This window comes from Lissotriton helveticus, chromosome 4_1 (genome assembly GCF_964261635.1).
Source record: "Lissotriton helveticus chromosome 4_1, aLisHel1.1, whole genome shotgun sequence".
Taxonomy (NCBI): Eukaryota; Metazoa; Chordata; class Amphibia; order Caudata; family Salamandridae; genus Lissotriton; species Lissotriton helveticus.
The window spans coordinates 1,575,021,591-1,575,035,789 of record NC_136063.1 but is presented as its reverse complement, the minus strand read 5'-3'; positions in this window follow the sequence as shown (position 1 = coordinate 1,575,035,789).

Below are 14,199 nucleotides of genomic sequence, written 5' to 3'. Positions count from 1 at the left end.
CAACTTTAAATATAAGCATCTGTTCAGGATCGATTACGTGCTATTTAGTTACAGCCTTAATGATCTAGTAAAAGACATTTGTTATCTCCTCTCACATCTTTCCGATCATTCTGCTATAATATAATATATATCTCCTGGTCCTTTGATCGCACTATTTTATTGGAAGAGGAAGAAATTACCTTCCTCTGATCAGAGACCAAGCATTTTTTGGAGATAAATTTAGGTTCAGCCGATATTTCGACTGTGTGGGATGCTTTAAAAGCTGTTTGGTGGCGCTGTATTACGAGCCGAGCCTCCTATAGAAGGAAAAAGTACAAAGAAAGTATTAAGAATCTGGAGGCAGAAATGAAACACATTGAGAACAACTCAGGTGCCCATATTAGTTCAGGGGAGGAGCAAAACAGATTAACCACACAAAAATCTGAATTGGATAGCCTTTTACAGGCTAGGGTCGCTAGAAGGTGGAAATCAAGCAGAAACTGTCAATATGAGTTTGGTGAGGCAGCTGGAAAGATCCTTGCCTGGAAAACTAAAGCCGACAAGCACGGAACTATATTAGGGAGATCAGGGTAGAAGGGGAAGCAGTCCCCCGCTTTTCAAAGTTGGACATAGGTTGTGCCTTTCAGGACTTTTTTCAGGCCATCTACAAAGAGGACATCTGTGATGATCAAGCGGTGAGAGATGCCTGGCTCGATAATATTTCTATGCCAAGGCTTTCCTCTGAACAAAGTATGGTTCTGGTGACAGAGATTACTGCAGAGGAAATCAAGAAGGTAATGGGTCAAGTGAAGCGTGGGAAGGCGGCTGGCCCCGATGGTTTACCGGGGGAATTATATCGGGAACTCCGTGAGGAGATTACCTCAGTTTTAGCTACTCTCTTTAATAGTATTCTCTTGGAAGGAGTGGCCCCCCAAAGTCTTGGAATGATGCCACTGTAGTCTTAATACCAAAGCCAGGAAAAGATCTTAAAGGAATGTGGCTCATATCGCCCAATATCGCTTCTTAATAGCGATTACAAAATCTTCGTTGGTAATATGGCTAGTAGGCTGGGGGGCGTGGTTAACTCGATAATCCATGATGACCAAAGAGGTTTCATTAAAGGCAGAAATTTAGCAGACCTCACACATGACCTAGTCGGGGCTATCGATATCGCCTCCACTTTTTCTCTCCCGTTGGCCGTTTTTACCCTGGACGCAACCAAGGCCTTTGATAGGGTGAATTGGGCCTATCTGGCCGCGGTCTTGAAAAAATGTAACCTACCTGATAGCTTCTGTCGCATGATAGCTCTTTTATATAAAGCTCCAATTGCTAAGCTATCTGTTAACAACTCCTTGACAGAGCCTTTTAGTATCACAAGGGGAACGAGGCAGGGCTGCCCGCTCTCCCCTCCTCTCTTTAACCTTTACATTGAGCCGTTTGCTCAGACTCTTAGAGAGGAGGTTGATATTTTACCTTTTAGTTTTGGAGGGTGGGGAAAGCGGGTAGCCCTATATGCGGACGACATTCTTATAATGACATCAAACCTTGATACTGCTTTTCCAATGGTAATTAAGCGGGCAGAGGAGTTTGGCAAGTTTTCCGGTTACGAAATAAATGCAAACAAAACGGAAATCATGGCTTGGAATATCAGTAATACTCATCTTGACATTGTTTCTTCCATGCGATATCTGGGAATTAGAATTAGCCAAGACGTCAGCAATAGTGCCGCCCAGAACTTAGAACGAGTACATAAGGAATGCCAAAAAAAACTAAAGGCATGGGCTCACCTCCCCCTCTCCATTTTGGGGAGGACAAATTTAATTAAGATGTCTATCCTGCAAAAATACACTTTTCTGTTTAATTCCATCCCCCTGGCTTTTGATACTATTCAAATAGATAACTGTCGACGTGAGCTAAATTCCTTTGTTTGGAAATACGGGGCTACTAGACTGGACTGGAAGAAGCTGAGGAGAAGGAGGGAAAAAGGGGGTTTAACACTACCAGACCTGCAGTACTACGAATGGGCGTTCCAGCTATCTTTTTCTAGAATGCTCTTAAAAACACCTTCAGTCTCTTCTAGGGGTGAGATGTTTCGAGACATGTTAGAGGGAGCCGATCTTCCACCGGACGGCTTCCTCTTTAAGTTTGGAGATCAGAAATTTTTAAAAAATGTAAAATTAAAAATTCTCCAATTATTGGCCAGAAGCTGGGCTAAGTTAAGAAAGCGCATAGGGCTTAGCTACTTTTCTAATCTAGCACATATGTGGGACTCACCAGGCACTCCACCGTGCCTTAAAGACAGACTGGCTAGTCCGATAAAGGAGGCTGAAATGTTGCATTGGGGGGATTTGCTGGCAAGTGGCTCAATGCTATCATGGGAGGTTTTGCGAGAGAAAGTAGGGCCAAATCTCTCGAGATTCAAACATATGCAGCTGACTAGCTGGGCTCAGGAGCTGAGTAGGAAAGGGGTCCCTTTGGGCATCTCTAGCAATTTGGAAAATCAATTAATGACAAGATCAGGGGGTGGAAAGGAGGTCTCCTGTTGGTACTGGGCAATCCTGGAAGAGATAGACTGAGACTTCAATCTAGCCGAGGAGCTATGGGGAGGAGAGGTGGGTGCCAACTGTGAACAGATGTGGCTGGATTCTTTTAGCTTACTGTATAAGACTGTCAAGCCAGCATGGTTGAGACGAAACCACCTTTTCACGTTACATCGTGCATACTTTTCACCAGGAAAAAGCTTGCATTTTGGGACCTCCTGGTACAATGGAGCTAGGATTTCCGTTTTTTTTTTTCTGTTTTTTTTTCCCCCCCGGATTTTATGATTATGCCTGTTCTCTCCTCCAAAGACCTCAATGCAATGGCTCTCCTCGGTGAAATTGAGGGCCAAGGGGTCGTTATATACCCTGTTGGATAGCAGGTCGCCTGCTCTGTGCTGGTTTCCCTCCTCTGCCAGAAAGTTATCTGTGTCTCGGTCTGGTTGCCAACCTGTCAATCTTCAGCCACGGACAAATAGACACATAGCGGTGGTCGGTGGTCTCTTGCACGGGGGCAATGGCAAATGAGAAAAAAATAAAGAAAAAAAATGCCTTCGCCTGGATTAAAATCACATTGGCCTGATATTATTGGCAATTTCTTTGATTGGTGACTTTAGGCTTCCTACCGTACTTTCCTGTATTTTGATTTGCCTTGATAAAAACTTTGAAAAAATTGTTTGGAGTTAAACAGAATTCGTTGTCTGGGCTTTTCTTGTAGCTACATCAATGATTGTGTGATGGTGATGGTCCTGATGATTTCAATCCCTAAACCGATGTTTTGAACAATAAAGGGACTGTAGAAGCCGTTAAAATTCTGGAATCTTTTGCGGCCAGATTTCAAATTACTGAAGGAATTTGAAATCTCTCAACATGGCAATTACAGTTCTTTCATCGAACATTTATGGGGTCAACTAAAAAACGAAAATACTCTGCTGTTCAGACTGTTAAGCACAACATGCATATGAGACACTATTTCATATGAGACACTATTTGCAAATATTTAAACCGGCATCAAGATATGATTACAGGACCTGGCAACATTTTTGTGATTTGTATCGCGCTCTGTTAGTCGGGACTGTCCTGGCGCGGTGAGGAAACGGTGTCAGAGTGAGCGACGAGACAGCTATTCAGAATGTATGAAGAGGTGGGTTTTTAACAATTTTTTAAAATTGGTCAGGTTGGGGGAATATCTTAGAGCATCAGGGAGGGTGTTCCACATCTGAGTTCCCAGTACCGTCAGAGATTGCCCCCCAGGCAAACTCTCTGGGGACAACCACCTGCCTTCGGGAGGCAGATCGCAGCTGACGGGTCGGTTGGTAAAAGGCAAATCTTTTTGCGAGGTACGGCGGACAAGGTCCATGCAGGGCTTTATAAACGAGTACCAGAGCCTTAAAACGCACTCTTTGGGCCACTGGAAGCCAGTGTAGCTCCCTCAGTTGCTTACGAACGCTGAGCCTCCTAGGAATGTTATAAAGGAGTGTCACCGTCGCATTCTGGACTACCTGTAGCTTTCTAATCAGAAAGTCGGGCGCCCCGATGTTAAGGGCATTCGCATGTTACTCCGGCATAATCAAATTCAATAATTTTGTGTTACGCTTGTACTGCAAAATTCCTAAAATTACGCATGAGAACAACAAGAATGTGAACGGCTACTGTTTCTGGTAGATATGTTGGCACAAAAAGTGTCTTTAATCTTAAATGGACGCAAAAATATAGCATTATATGTCTGTTCTGTATTGCATACAATGATGCAGTTTCTCATAATATTTCCAAACTTGATGTAATTATGCAGATGCAAATTATGCAAATGTAACCCTGCCCTAATCTATTTTAAGTTATTGATTGCAGTGGCAAAGGTGTTTGTACACTGAAAAGCTCTAATGAGAGAATAGTTCATTGAGGGACCCCAGGGGCTGTCACCCTAGCAGAAGAAGTTAATTCTTCCATCTTGATCAATTATTTTCAAAAAGTAAACTTACTGAGGATACTGCTGATATTTCAGTTGAATGTTTTCATTGCACTAAGTTGCAGTTGATGGCTTTAATCAGATATAGAGACCAGTTATATGACACTACCCGAGAAAGTCTTGCACTTCTTTTATGGTTTTGCCTAGAACACAATTGCCTTAGTTACAAATTTGACAAATATTGAATTTTGGCCATCTTTCACAGTGTAAGCACTAAAAGAATGTATACAGAAAACTGAGGCATATTGTAGTTTCATTAGGATATTTTAAACAGTGGATGAAGAAAGAGGTCCTGTACCACTCCAAGTTCGCAGGTGTATCCCAAGGGTTCGTCAACCCAACATCTTTTAGGGAATCTGCACTCAGATGTCCCCAAATCTCCAAATGTTTAATACTCGAACAAGCAAAGTCAGAGGAAGTAACCAGAGGATAGTGACATAGGGGCATATGTATGAAAATGTCCATGTATGAAATGTCCAAAACAAAGGGGCGTCCTTGTTGGGACCGGACGTTGGAGAGAGGAAGTCTGCCGGAGCGGGGACAAGTGAGAACTGTGCTCTAGCGCTGAAAATGTTGTGCGCGTAGAGTGCCTCTTTTCCTTTTGACTTTTTTGAATCGTTTAAACCGCTTGGCATCTCGGTGCCAGATCGCGGGAAAAAAAAAAGAGACTCGATAGTGCAAGCAGCAAGGAGGAAGCACTGGGGGACTGGCAAGCTCTCTACCGCCTGCTGCCACGATCCTCACTGGATGCAGCCCTGGGGCCTCCATTAGAGACCTCTGTCAGAGATCGCCGCCCGCCGCTTAAGATCCCTGTTGGGTCCAGCCCAGGGGTAGGCTGAGCTCCACGCCCGGGGCCGCTACCTGTTTGCTCCCGATCAGGATCCTCAACTCGGGCTTCTTTGACAGGGGCTCGCAGACCTCTCATTCCACCGTGTGGCCACTGCCTGTTGGCTCCTGATCTGGAGAACTTGGTTTCAAACCTCTCCTCCGAAGCTAATTGACCGCTTCATCCTGAGGCCACTGCAGAGACTCGTGACCCCTCCACTGGAGGCCTTCATCTGATGCTCACGATCCCCATCGGATCCAGCCCTGGGGCGGGGTCTGCTCTCGTCTGTGGCCGCTGCTTGTTGTGCTCCAGACCTGGAGCCTTGACTCAATTCGAATGTCTCTTCTGGAAGCTTGTGGGCCCTTGTGCACCGGAGCCATTCTCCTGTATGCAGACCCTCCCTGGGGAGCTGCCAAGCGCGCGCTGGTCGGGTCTGCACCCACCCTGCAGCATGTTCTCTCTGTAGATGCTCAGCCCGTCACTGGAATGTGCTAGGAGACGAGCGTGACAGGCTGGGCACCCCGCAGCCTCCCGAGTACCAAGTCCTGGCCCTTGACTAGGCCTTGATTTAGAGTGGGTCTGTGGCTCAATCAATCAATCAATCAGAGCATTTATATAGCGCACTACTCACCCGGAAGGGTCTCAATGGCTCCATATTCTCTATTGTTTTTCCCTCAACTCAAAATGGCCTCCCTGCTGCTGCACGTCTCTTGTTTGTTTTCCTGTAACCAAAATGGCCATCCTTTATTGATCCCCATGCCCCTTCTCATGGACTGTCAGAATCAATAATGGATAGAGGTCCAAGCTACCTGTCCTTAGAAACAAAAAAAGGACTTTTAATCCTGACACCCTTTACAACATAGCGGCCATCTTTAAACATTCTCATGCACAGGAAAGAGGGCTCTTGAAACTCATTTGCAGTCCTTTCACCTTGGATCCTTGTAACATTTGCCGGTCCTATGCAATTACCCTACATATTGAAGTGGATTTGTATAACTCCCTACAACACAGGATAGGGATTTTATCAGAATCATAGCCAGAATACTCCACTTATTACTCTCCGAATAGTCCACCCACCACACCATCTTTTGCCTTTGGAGAGCCCGACCAGAGTTCGAGGGAAGCCACTGTGTAAGCGGATAGTACCACTTAGTGTGCTTAACCTGCATTCACACTTTTGCTATTTAATGTTCGCTTAACAGCGCTGTGGCGGCTGCACAACACGGTGAGGAGGTCTGGCGGAGATAATAGCGGAGGGCAGCCTGGGGCGGTGAGGCGCAGTTGGCAGTTGAATACACAGATCGCTGAACTGCTCGTTTGGACCCTGCAGTTGGGTGTGCTGACAGCGACTACTGGACAATGATACTGCTGACCGGAGCCGCTGGAAATTGGAGTGGCTGAGAGGCGCGTTGAGGTTTGGGGACACGGTGAAAAGAACGGTGTTGCTGTGGGGGACACCGGGGGAATCAAGAATATCACCGGACCCTCCTGACGATCTATTACCCTCCCGCGCCTCCCACGCTGACAGTTGTGGCGCACGGGTTGGAGTCCTGGCACTAGCAAGTGGGAGACCCAGGTAAGGGGCTGAAGTGGCGGTGGATTACTAAGAGGTCTATTAGCCACTATAGCGACCACATTGCTTTGAGTCCCACGACATTGTGCGCTGAGAGAGCGACAGCACTTGCCTCACTATGCAGTGGCAGCTTTGAGGGAACATCGGAACCAGAGATCGACTGCCACCTGAAAGATTGGGTGTCTGTTGCCTTCTATGGAGAGCCGGGGCCTGCCCGCCATTACCGATCCTGCCTGGGGCGGGACCCGGCTTAGCAACGGCTGCTACGCTGGCCTGGCATTTTCTTTGGGGGAATACCCAGCTGACCAACTAGATTTCCTCCCCAAGCACCCTCCGCTGCTGATATGGGACTAAGTCTGAGGGACCACTATCTGTGCAGGAGGGAGAGCTCAGCTGATGCTGGAGATGGGGGCTACAAGTCTCTAATGTGCCTTGCGAAAGACTGCATGAACCGCAACGCTCCTCAGTCTGCGATTACACCCGGGCCCTCATTCGACTGCCAGCACAAGATCTAGGCCTCCCCACGGACGCACGTGTGTGTGTGCCTGTCTGTGTATGAAAGACTATGTTCACATTTGTGTGTGCTTGTGCATGTCTGTGTGTGATGGTGTTGACATGTATTTGGCTGTTTTTGTATTAGAGCATATGATTCTATGTATGCTTGTGTTTGTGTGCACAGCTGTTTCTGTGTGTGTGCTTATGTCTGTGCATGTGATGGTGTGTGCATGTATTTGAGTGTTTTTGTATTAGAGCACGGAATTTTATGTGTGCTTGTGCGTGTGGATGTTTCTGTATGTGCACCCTCTGTTCGCGTATGAGAGTGTGTGCGCACATTTGCTGTGTGCTTGTGCATGTCTCTGCGTGTGATGGTGTGTGTGTGTGCATGTATTTGTGTGTACGTCCTTGGGTATTTTTTTTCTGGAGCATTTGATTGTATGTGTGCTTCTGTTTTTTTGGGATAGTTTCTGTATGTGCGTTTGTGCGTGTATATGAGAGTGAGCGCATTTGTGTGTGCTTGTGCATGTCTGTGCATGGGATGGTGTTTGCGTGTGCATGTATTTTTTTGTGTTTTTTAGAGCATGGAATTTTATGTGTGCTTGTGTTCTTGGATGTTTCTGGCTATGTGCTTGTCTGTGTGCGTCAGTGCGCATATGAGAGTGTGTGCTCACACTGGTGTGCTCTTGTGCTTGTCTGTGCATGTGATGGTGTGTGCACGCTGGATTTGTTATTTTGTGGAGGCCGCTGTCCTGGATATTGACTTTAACTGCCTGATGCCTAACCTTAGGATTGCCACCAGTGTACCAGTGTACAGTACAGTCCCCTGCCTGACCCCAAGATGGCTTCCATAGTGGTCCCCTACACATTGTTTTAACCTATCCCCTAACATGCCTACACATCAGGACTTGGAACCTGCAGAACTTGCCCCATACTGTTGAGACCTAGCGATTTGGCTGATGCCCGGTGGAGCTACCATATAGCTAAGGAGAAGATGGGCTGTGGACTCCTCCTCCCTGCCGTCACCTACCCAGCCGGACCTTGGGCAGATTTTCCCCTCGTCTCTACGTCCTGTCTTCCTCCTACCCCTTTACCCTATCCCCTTACCCTTCCTGCTCCATTCACCTTGTCCCCTATGGTCCTTAAATGCTTTTCTTGATACTTATGTTACTTTTAACAGATGTAATTTGCAACATTATTGTCCCTCATGTAAAGCGCTCTGATTCCATCGGGTCTAGCCAGCGCTATATAATAACTCATTAATTAAATTTGTTCCTATTTAGTACTCTTTCTTCCTTTGTCTACCTCCCTAGCTCCTTTCCACTCTCCCCTGAATCTCTCACTGTGCCTGCTAGTCTGCCTAGCCCCTGTCCGTACTGCCCTTTGACTAAGCACTCCTTCTCCCCTTGTTGGGGAAACATCCAGTATTTATACTCTGGAGTCTCAGCGTACCCGCTGAGAGAGTCCACTGCTCCAAGGAAACCTCTCACAGCTGAGGTATGGTATGGCACTCCTTGCCGAAGCACTGCCTCTCCTCTTTTTGGGGAAGGATCCAGTATGTAGGCCTTGGCGTCACAGAGACCTCTCTGAGAGAGTCCACTGCGTAAAGGGAGCCTCCCGCAACAGAGATAGGGAAGTGATACCACTTCCCCTGGGATCACAGATTACTGGACTTTGGAGCTTGCTTTCACTCGTCTACCGGTTTGTGTCCCTGTCGCCTTTCCCCTCCTCTTTCCATGCGATGTCCTTCACCCTCCCCTCCTCTTTCCCGCCTTCATTACCTGTCTACTTCCCCAGCTCCTTGCCCCTCCCCTGAATCTTTCCCTTGCCTGCTTTTCCCCTTCCGTATTTGTGCCTATTGTTTATCTTGACCTTACAAGTAACTATGTTGCCATGCTCTAATAACTGTGTAACCTTTGTAACGATGTAACCTGTAACTATGATCTGATGATCATTTAAAGCGCTCTGATACCTCCGGGTCTAGCCAGCGCTATATAAAACCTTTAAAAATAAATGAATTTGCGATTTGCAATTGAGGACTACCTCCCCATTCATTCCTATGGGCCCAGAGGCCCATCGGATTGAATGGGAAGACATTCTCAATTTGTGATTCTCAATTAGAGAATCGCAAATTGAGAATGCAATTTCAAGGGTGCCAGGGTGTCAAAAGGACACCCTGTTGCACCCCTGAAATGGGCATGGGCGGAGATGTGGCGCACATACATGCCCTAAGGGCATGAATGTCAGTCACATGGTACTTTGAAAAATGCAAAAAAGTGCATTTTTCAAAGAAATCGCAAATTACCACCAACTTGAAGTTGGTGGTAATTTGTGATTCCTTAAGTCCAAACTGCACTTTTTCTGTGCTTCTTCAAAGCGCAAAACTGTGAGCAGCATAATATGAAATGAAGAGAAACCAAAGTAGAAAAATATAAATATAACAACAATGAAAATAAAATTAAAATAAACTAACTAGTGCTACTTCTTTCACAAACTCTCAAAAGATCGGTGCTTCGATGCCAAATCAAATCCAGATCCCAGTTTACTAAGACTGCCAAGATTGTAGTCAGTGAAATAAGAAACAAGAAGATATTAACTCTATTTTTTGAGTGGTCAAAACAAACATGTATTCGTCCAGAAAATACATAGGTCACTAGAGTCCAATATAGTCATTTTAGGGAAGTTAATGCCCAGACTTGAAAATCACAGGAACAATGATAGAAGGGCGAGAAGGCCTAAAGTGTATAAAACAAAAACAAAATCAAATATCCTCAGAATGTGGTGCAGTAAGCACAAAATTCCATGTATTATGCCTCATTTCCTGGGTGAATCTTGGAATAGGAGGTATCTACACCTCCTGGTACATACCTTACAGATCCATGTCAGAATTTATTGGATGCAGTAAATACCTTGCCAACACCAGGGCCACTCAGAATCTGAACCAAAGGAGGGCTTGGCAACCTGTTTCAATCCGTGTGTCTAGCCCCAAATTGTTCTATGGGAGTTTTCTTTTCATAAATCAAGAAATGTCTACCGGTAGGTATGGCAAATAAACACATGGGATGGTACCTGAGTATCATAGTCAGGATATTGTCTGACATAAATACGGTATCCTACATATGATACAAATATCCCTCTGCTGGAATTAGTTGTATCTGTGTCCCCTTGTGTGGCCCACTTAAACATCACTTATAAGGACACCACCTGGAAAACACAGGGGGAGGAGAGTAAGAAAATGAAAAAATGGACATGCAGGTCTAGAACATTGAACAACTGGATAGTATTAAAAGAGGTAACCCACTGGGGAACTTCTCTGTTTTGGTGGCTCTTGTATGCTCTTAGAGAGTAGTTATGAATAATAGGATCAAATTGGCTGCAAACCAGCACGCAGGCTCATGGATGAAGTGTGAGGTTTATTATTCACCTTGAGAATTATTATTGTGGTATGCCAGACTATTGTGTACAGAAATATCGAGTGACATACATTTTTGTGTCCTAAATAACGTTTGTATCATATGCAGGATACCGGCCAGGGCAGCTGCCTTCGGAGCACAGGGTTCATGGTTTGATCCCCGGCTCCGGTGGCAGCTCAGCACCATGTGACTTTGGGCAATAGCTCACTTAATTTCCATGACGGCCCCCAGCGCCTTGAGACCTGTAAGGGTGAGTAGTTCGCGCTGTACAAATACGGATTTTTACAATCCACAATCATGAAGATTGTGTGCATGTGTGTGATAAATACAAATAGATTTAAAATATATATATTTGTATTGGTGTTTCCGAACAATTCATCAACACAGTTGTCTCATGACAGAGCTATGGTATTTGAAGTTATCATTTTAAGTATAAACACATATTGGTATCTTGCAGCAAGAGTGTCTCAATCACTCCCGTTTTTCTCTCCTCATCACTTTCTTCGGCAATCTCTAGGTTAGCCACTGAGGTGCTTTTCTCCTCAAATCTTTCTGAAACACTTCCTTTGCTTATTTCACACCTCATCTCTTTTCTCTTCAGCATTCTCCTTTCACTCTATCCTGCGCATACTTCTTTGCATCTCATTCACTTCATCCTCCTTACCACACACACACACACACACACACACACACACGAGCCCTCTCACCTACAAGCAAGCAATTCATTTTCTTTAATTTTTGCCCAGTCAAAATTCTGACAGCTGTGAACCTCCTTCACACACTTTGACATAGAGACACCGTTATAATTGGCACATCTGACCATTGCTCTGGGCACTCCACAGAGAGGCCAGGAAAAAGATGAGCGTGTATTCTGAACCCCTTAATGACCCACTGACAGGCACTGGTAGAAATTCGTACCGCCTTCGGCCTCAACTCCATAGCTCTCAATTGTGACCCTGTATAAACACCCACAAACAATCTGAATTAATACAGATTCATAGAGGCGACTCTTTTCATAGTATTCACTACACATGAATAGTATGTTGCAAGAAAAAAACTAGAAAAACACCATCCTGGAAAAAATACATTTTAGGGAATGCAGAAGTAAGTAAAGCGTGAAATGTGAACAGGGACCTCAACAGTGTTCCCAGGCTGAGAAGGCAGTGTCTGTACTTGCGGGTGGTGGCAATGACCTCACCTGCCCCCCACGCCCCACACAGCGACGCCACTATGTCTCCTCCAATTTATTATTTGTTGCATATTGTTCCAACCAGGACACTTGAGAAAGCTGCCTTTTGTTGCCAGTTGTGATGTGCTCCTCTTCTAAGAGTCTTTGTATCTACCACAGAACTCTTTATTCTGAGACCTAATTGAGTGTTAGATTCTGCTACAGGCGGCTTGCTTGTGACGCCCAGGTACCACAAACTCATAAAGGCAGACACCTTTCTTCCTAATTAAGGTCTCATTACATGCTTTGATGTAATTCATATTTGGTGGGAACTCCTCTTTCTGCCTAAATCGAGATTATGCGTGTTGAGGAAATACCATTTGCAGTAACATCCTATTACACTTCTCCATTTAAAACCAAGTGAAATGCTCATGGGCAACACGAGCCAGACTGTTACATAAATAAGTAGAAATCAGATTGTAAAGTCTGATTGCTGGGGTAATTCCTCATTCCGAGCATGAGATTTTGCAATTATAAATTAATACCGCATAGAAGTATTGCCCCACAAGCACCCCATGGTATTAGAAATACAGGGTGCAATATTATTTCATATTTTTTTAGCCAAATCATAAGGAGGGTCTTAGAGGCTTTTAGAAAGTGGCTTTAACTCAGTAATGCTACCTCAGTACTGCTGTCTGTCTATAGACACTAAAACAATTCATTATTCGTATCTTTGGTCATTTTCCTTTCGAGTTGTTATCCTATGAGAAACCACGTTGCGCATATATGTATATGTTGTTTGTATATTTATGTTTTGGTTTCACTTGTACACTTGGGACACTGTGCACCTTTTTGTGTTTACATTAGTATGTGATAAACTGAGTATTTCTTGCTTAACTCTGCAATTAATGGTTTGCAGTATATAAACAATATTGAAAATTCTCTCGAATTGTTGGTGTATTTCTTTTTGACATCCCCTTTTAGTCCTTCTGTGTTTCTATAAATTGCTATTATGCTAAATTGATTGACTCAGTATATAGTACTACACCACAGGAGCCGTTGTTTTTTGTTATAAATTAATGCCCTGGCTCCGAAGTGAGTAGGGTTCTCCTTGTTCTTGCTTGAGAATTTTTGCGCGGTGGCTGCACCGCAAGGGGTTTATCCATTATTGGATTGTTCCCTCCCTATACATTAGTAGGGTATTGTTGTTGTCGAAGGCTGGGATGTCAGAAAGAGATGCACCTCTATACACAGAAGAATATATTGAAAAATTGACAAGTGGACCGTCTTTATTCTCGAATTTACCTACTAATACTAGTAGTCCAAGACAGGTGCTATTAGATAAATTGGAAAAAGCTAAAAAGATACATGTAAGAACGGATCTGCATGCGCGTATGCTCACTGACTATCTTAGAGCTGGGATAATACCGCAGGGTTTACAGATTAGAAATGTACCGGGTATCTTCCTTGAAGATCCTAAATTTAAGGGTGGCTTTTGCAACATCTCTGTAACGTGCTCAAGACATTGGATGGTCTTGGGCGTTGAAACTGCCATAGAACATTCAAGGGCTTAACTCAAGGAAATAGAGGAGCTGGAGAAAGAACTCCTAGAAGGAGACGGTATAACGGAAGCTAAGACCTTATTGGATAAATTAAATAAAACTATTGATGAATTTAATACCTTTGAACTAAAAAAGAAAGCTGATAATGTGTCCAATGACATCAAAAATTACAGCAAAGAAAGAGCATTTCCCTATTTAAAGGAAGATTATTACACCAACTTTCAAACTCAGAACAGACAACAAACCTGGGGCCGTTACAAACGCAACCAACCAATTACTTTCTCCGAGTCATCTGGAGATTCAAGTGACTCAAACAATTCAGCAGGTCCTAGTAACTACAACACCCATCAGGGACAACCTTTTTTAGAGAGAGGAGGAAAGACCAAGAAGAGAGTATGGCATCAATATGCCGGGGAGCGGCAGACCCGCAACAAGCATTATCAGTGGGGGCCTCAACCATATTAGAACAAACCTCGTTATTAAACAACATTGAAACCATGCCCATCTTCAATCTATCTGACCATGTATTATCTACCTCTGAAATATCTCTATTAAGTAAAGGTTTGTCCTTTGTGGTTACATAAAAGACAAACTTTTTCAATCTAAAGTCTGAACTGTTTCAGTTTTTTAGAAAGATCCGTCTAAAAATATTCTTTAAAGACAGGATATACATAGCAAAA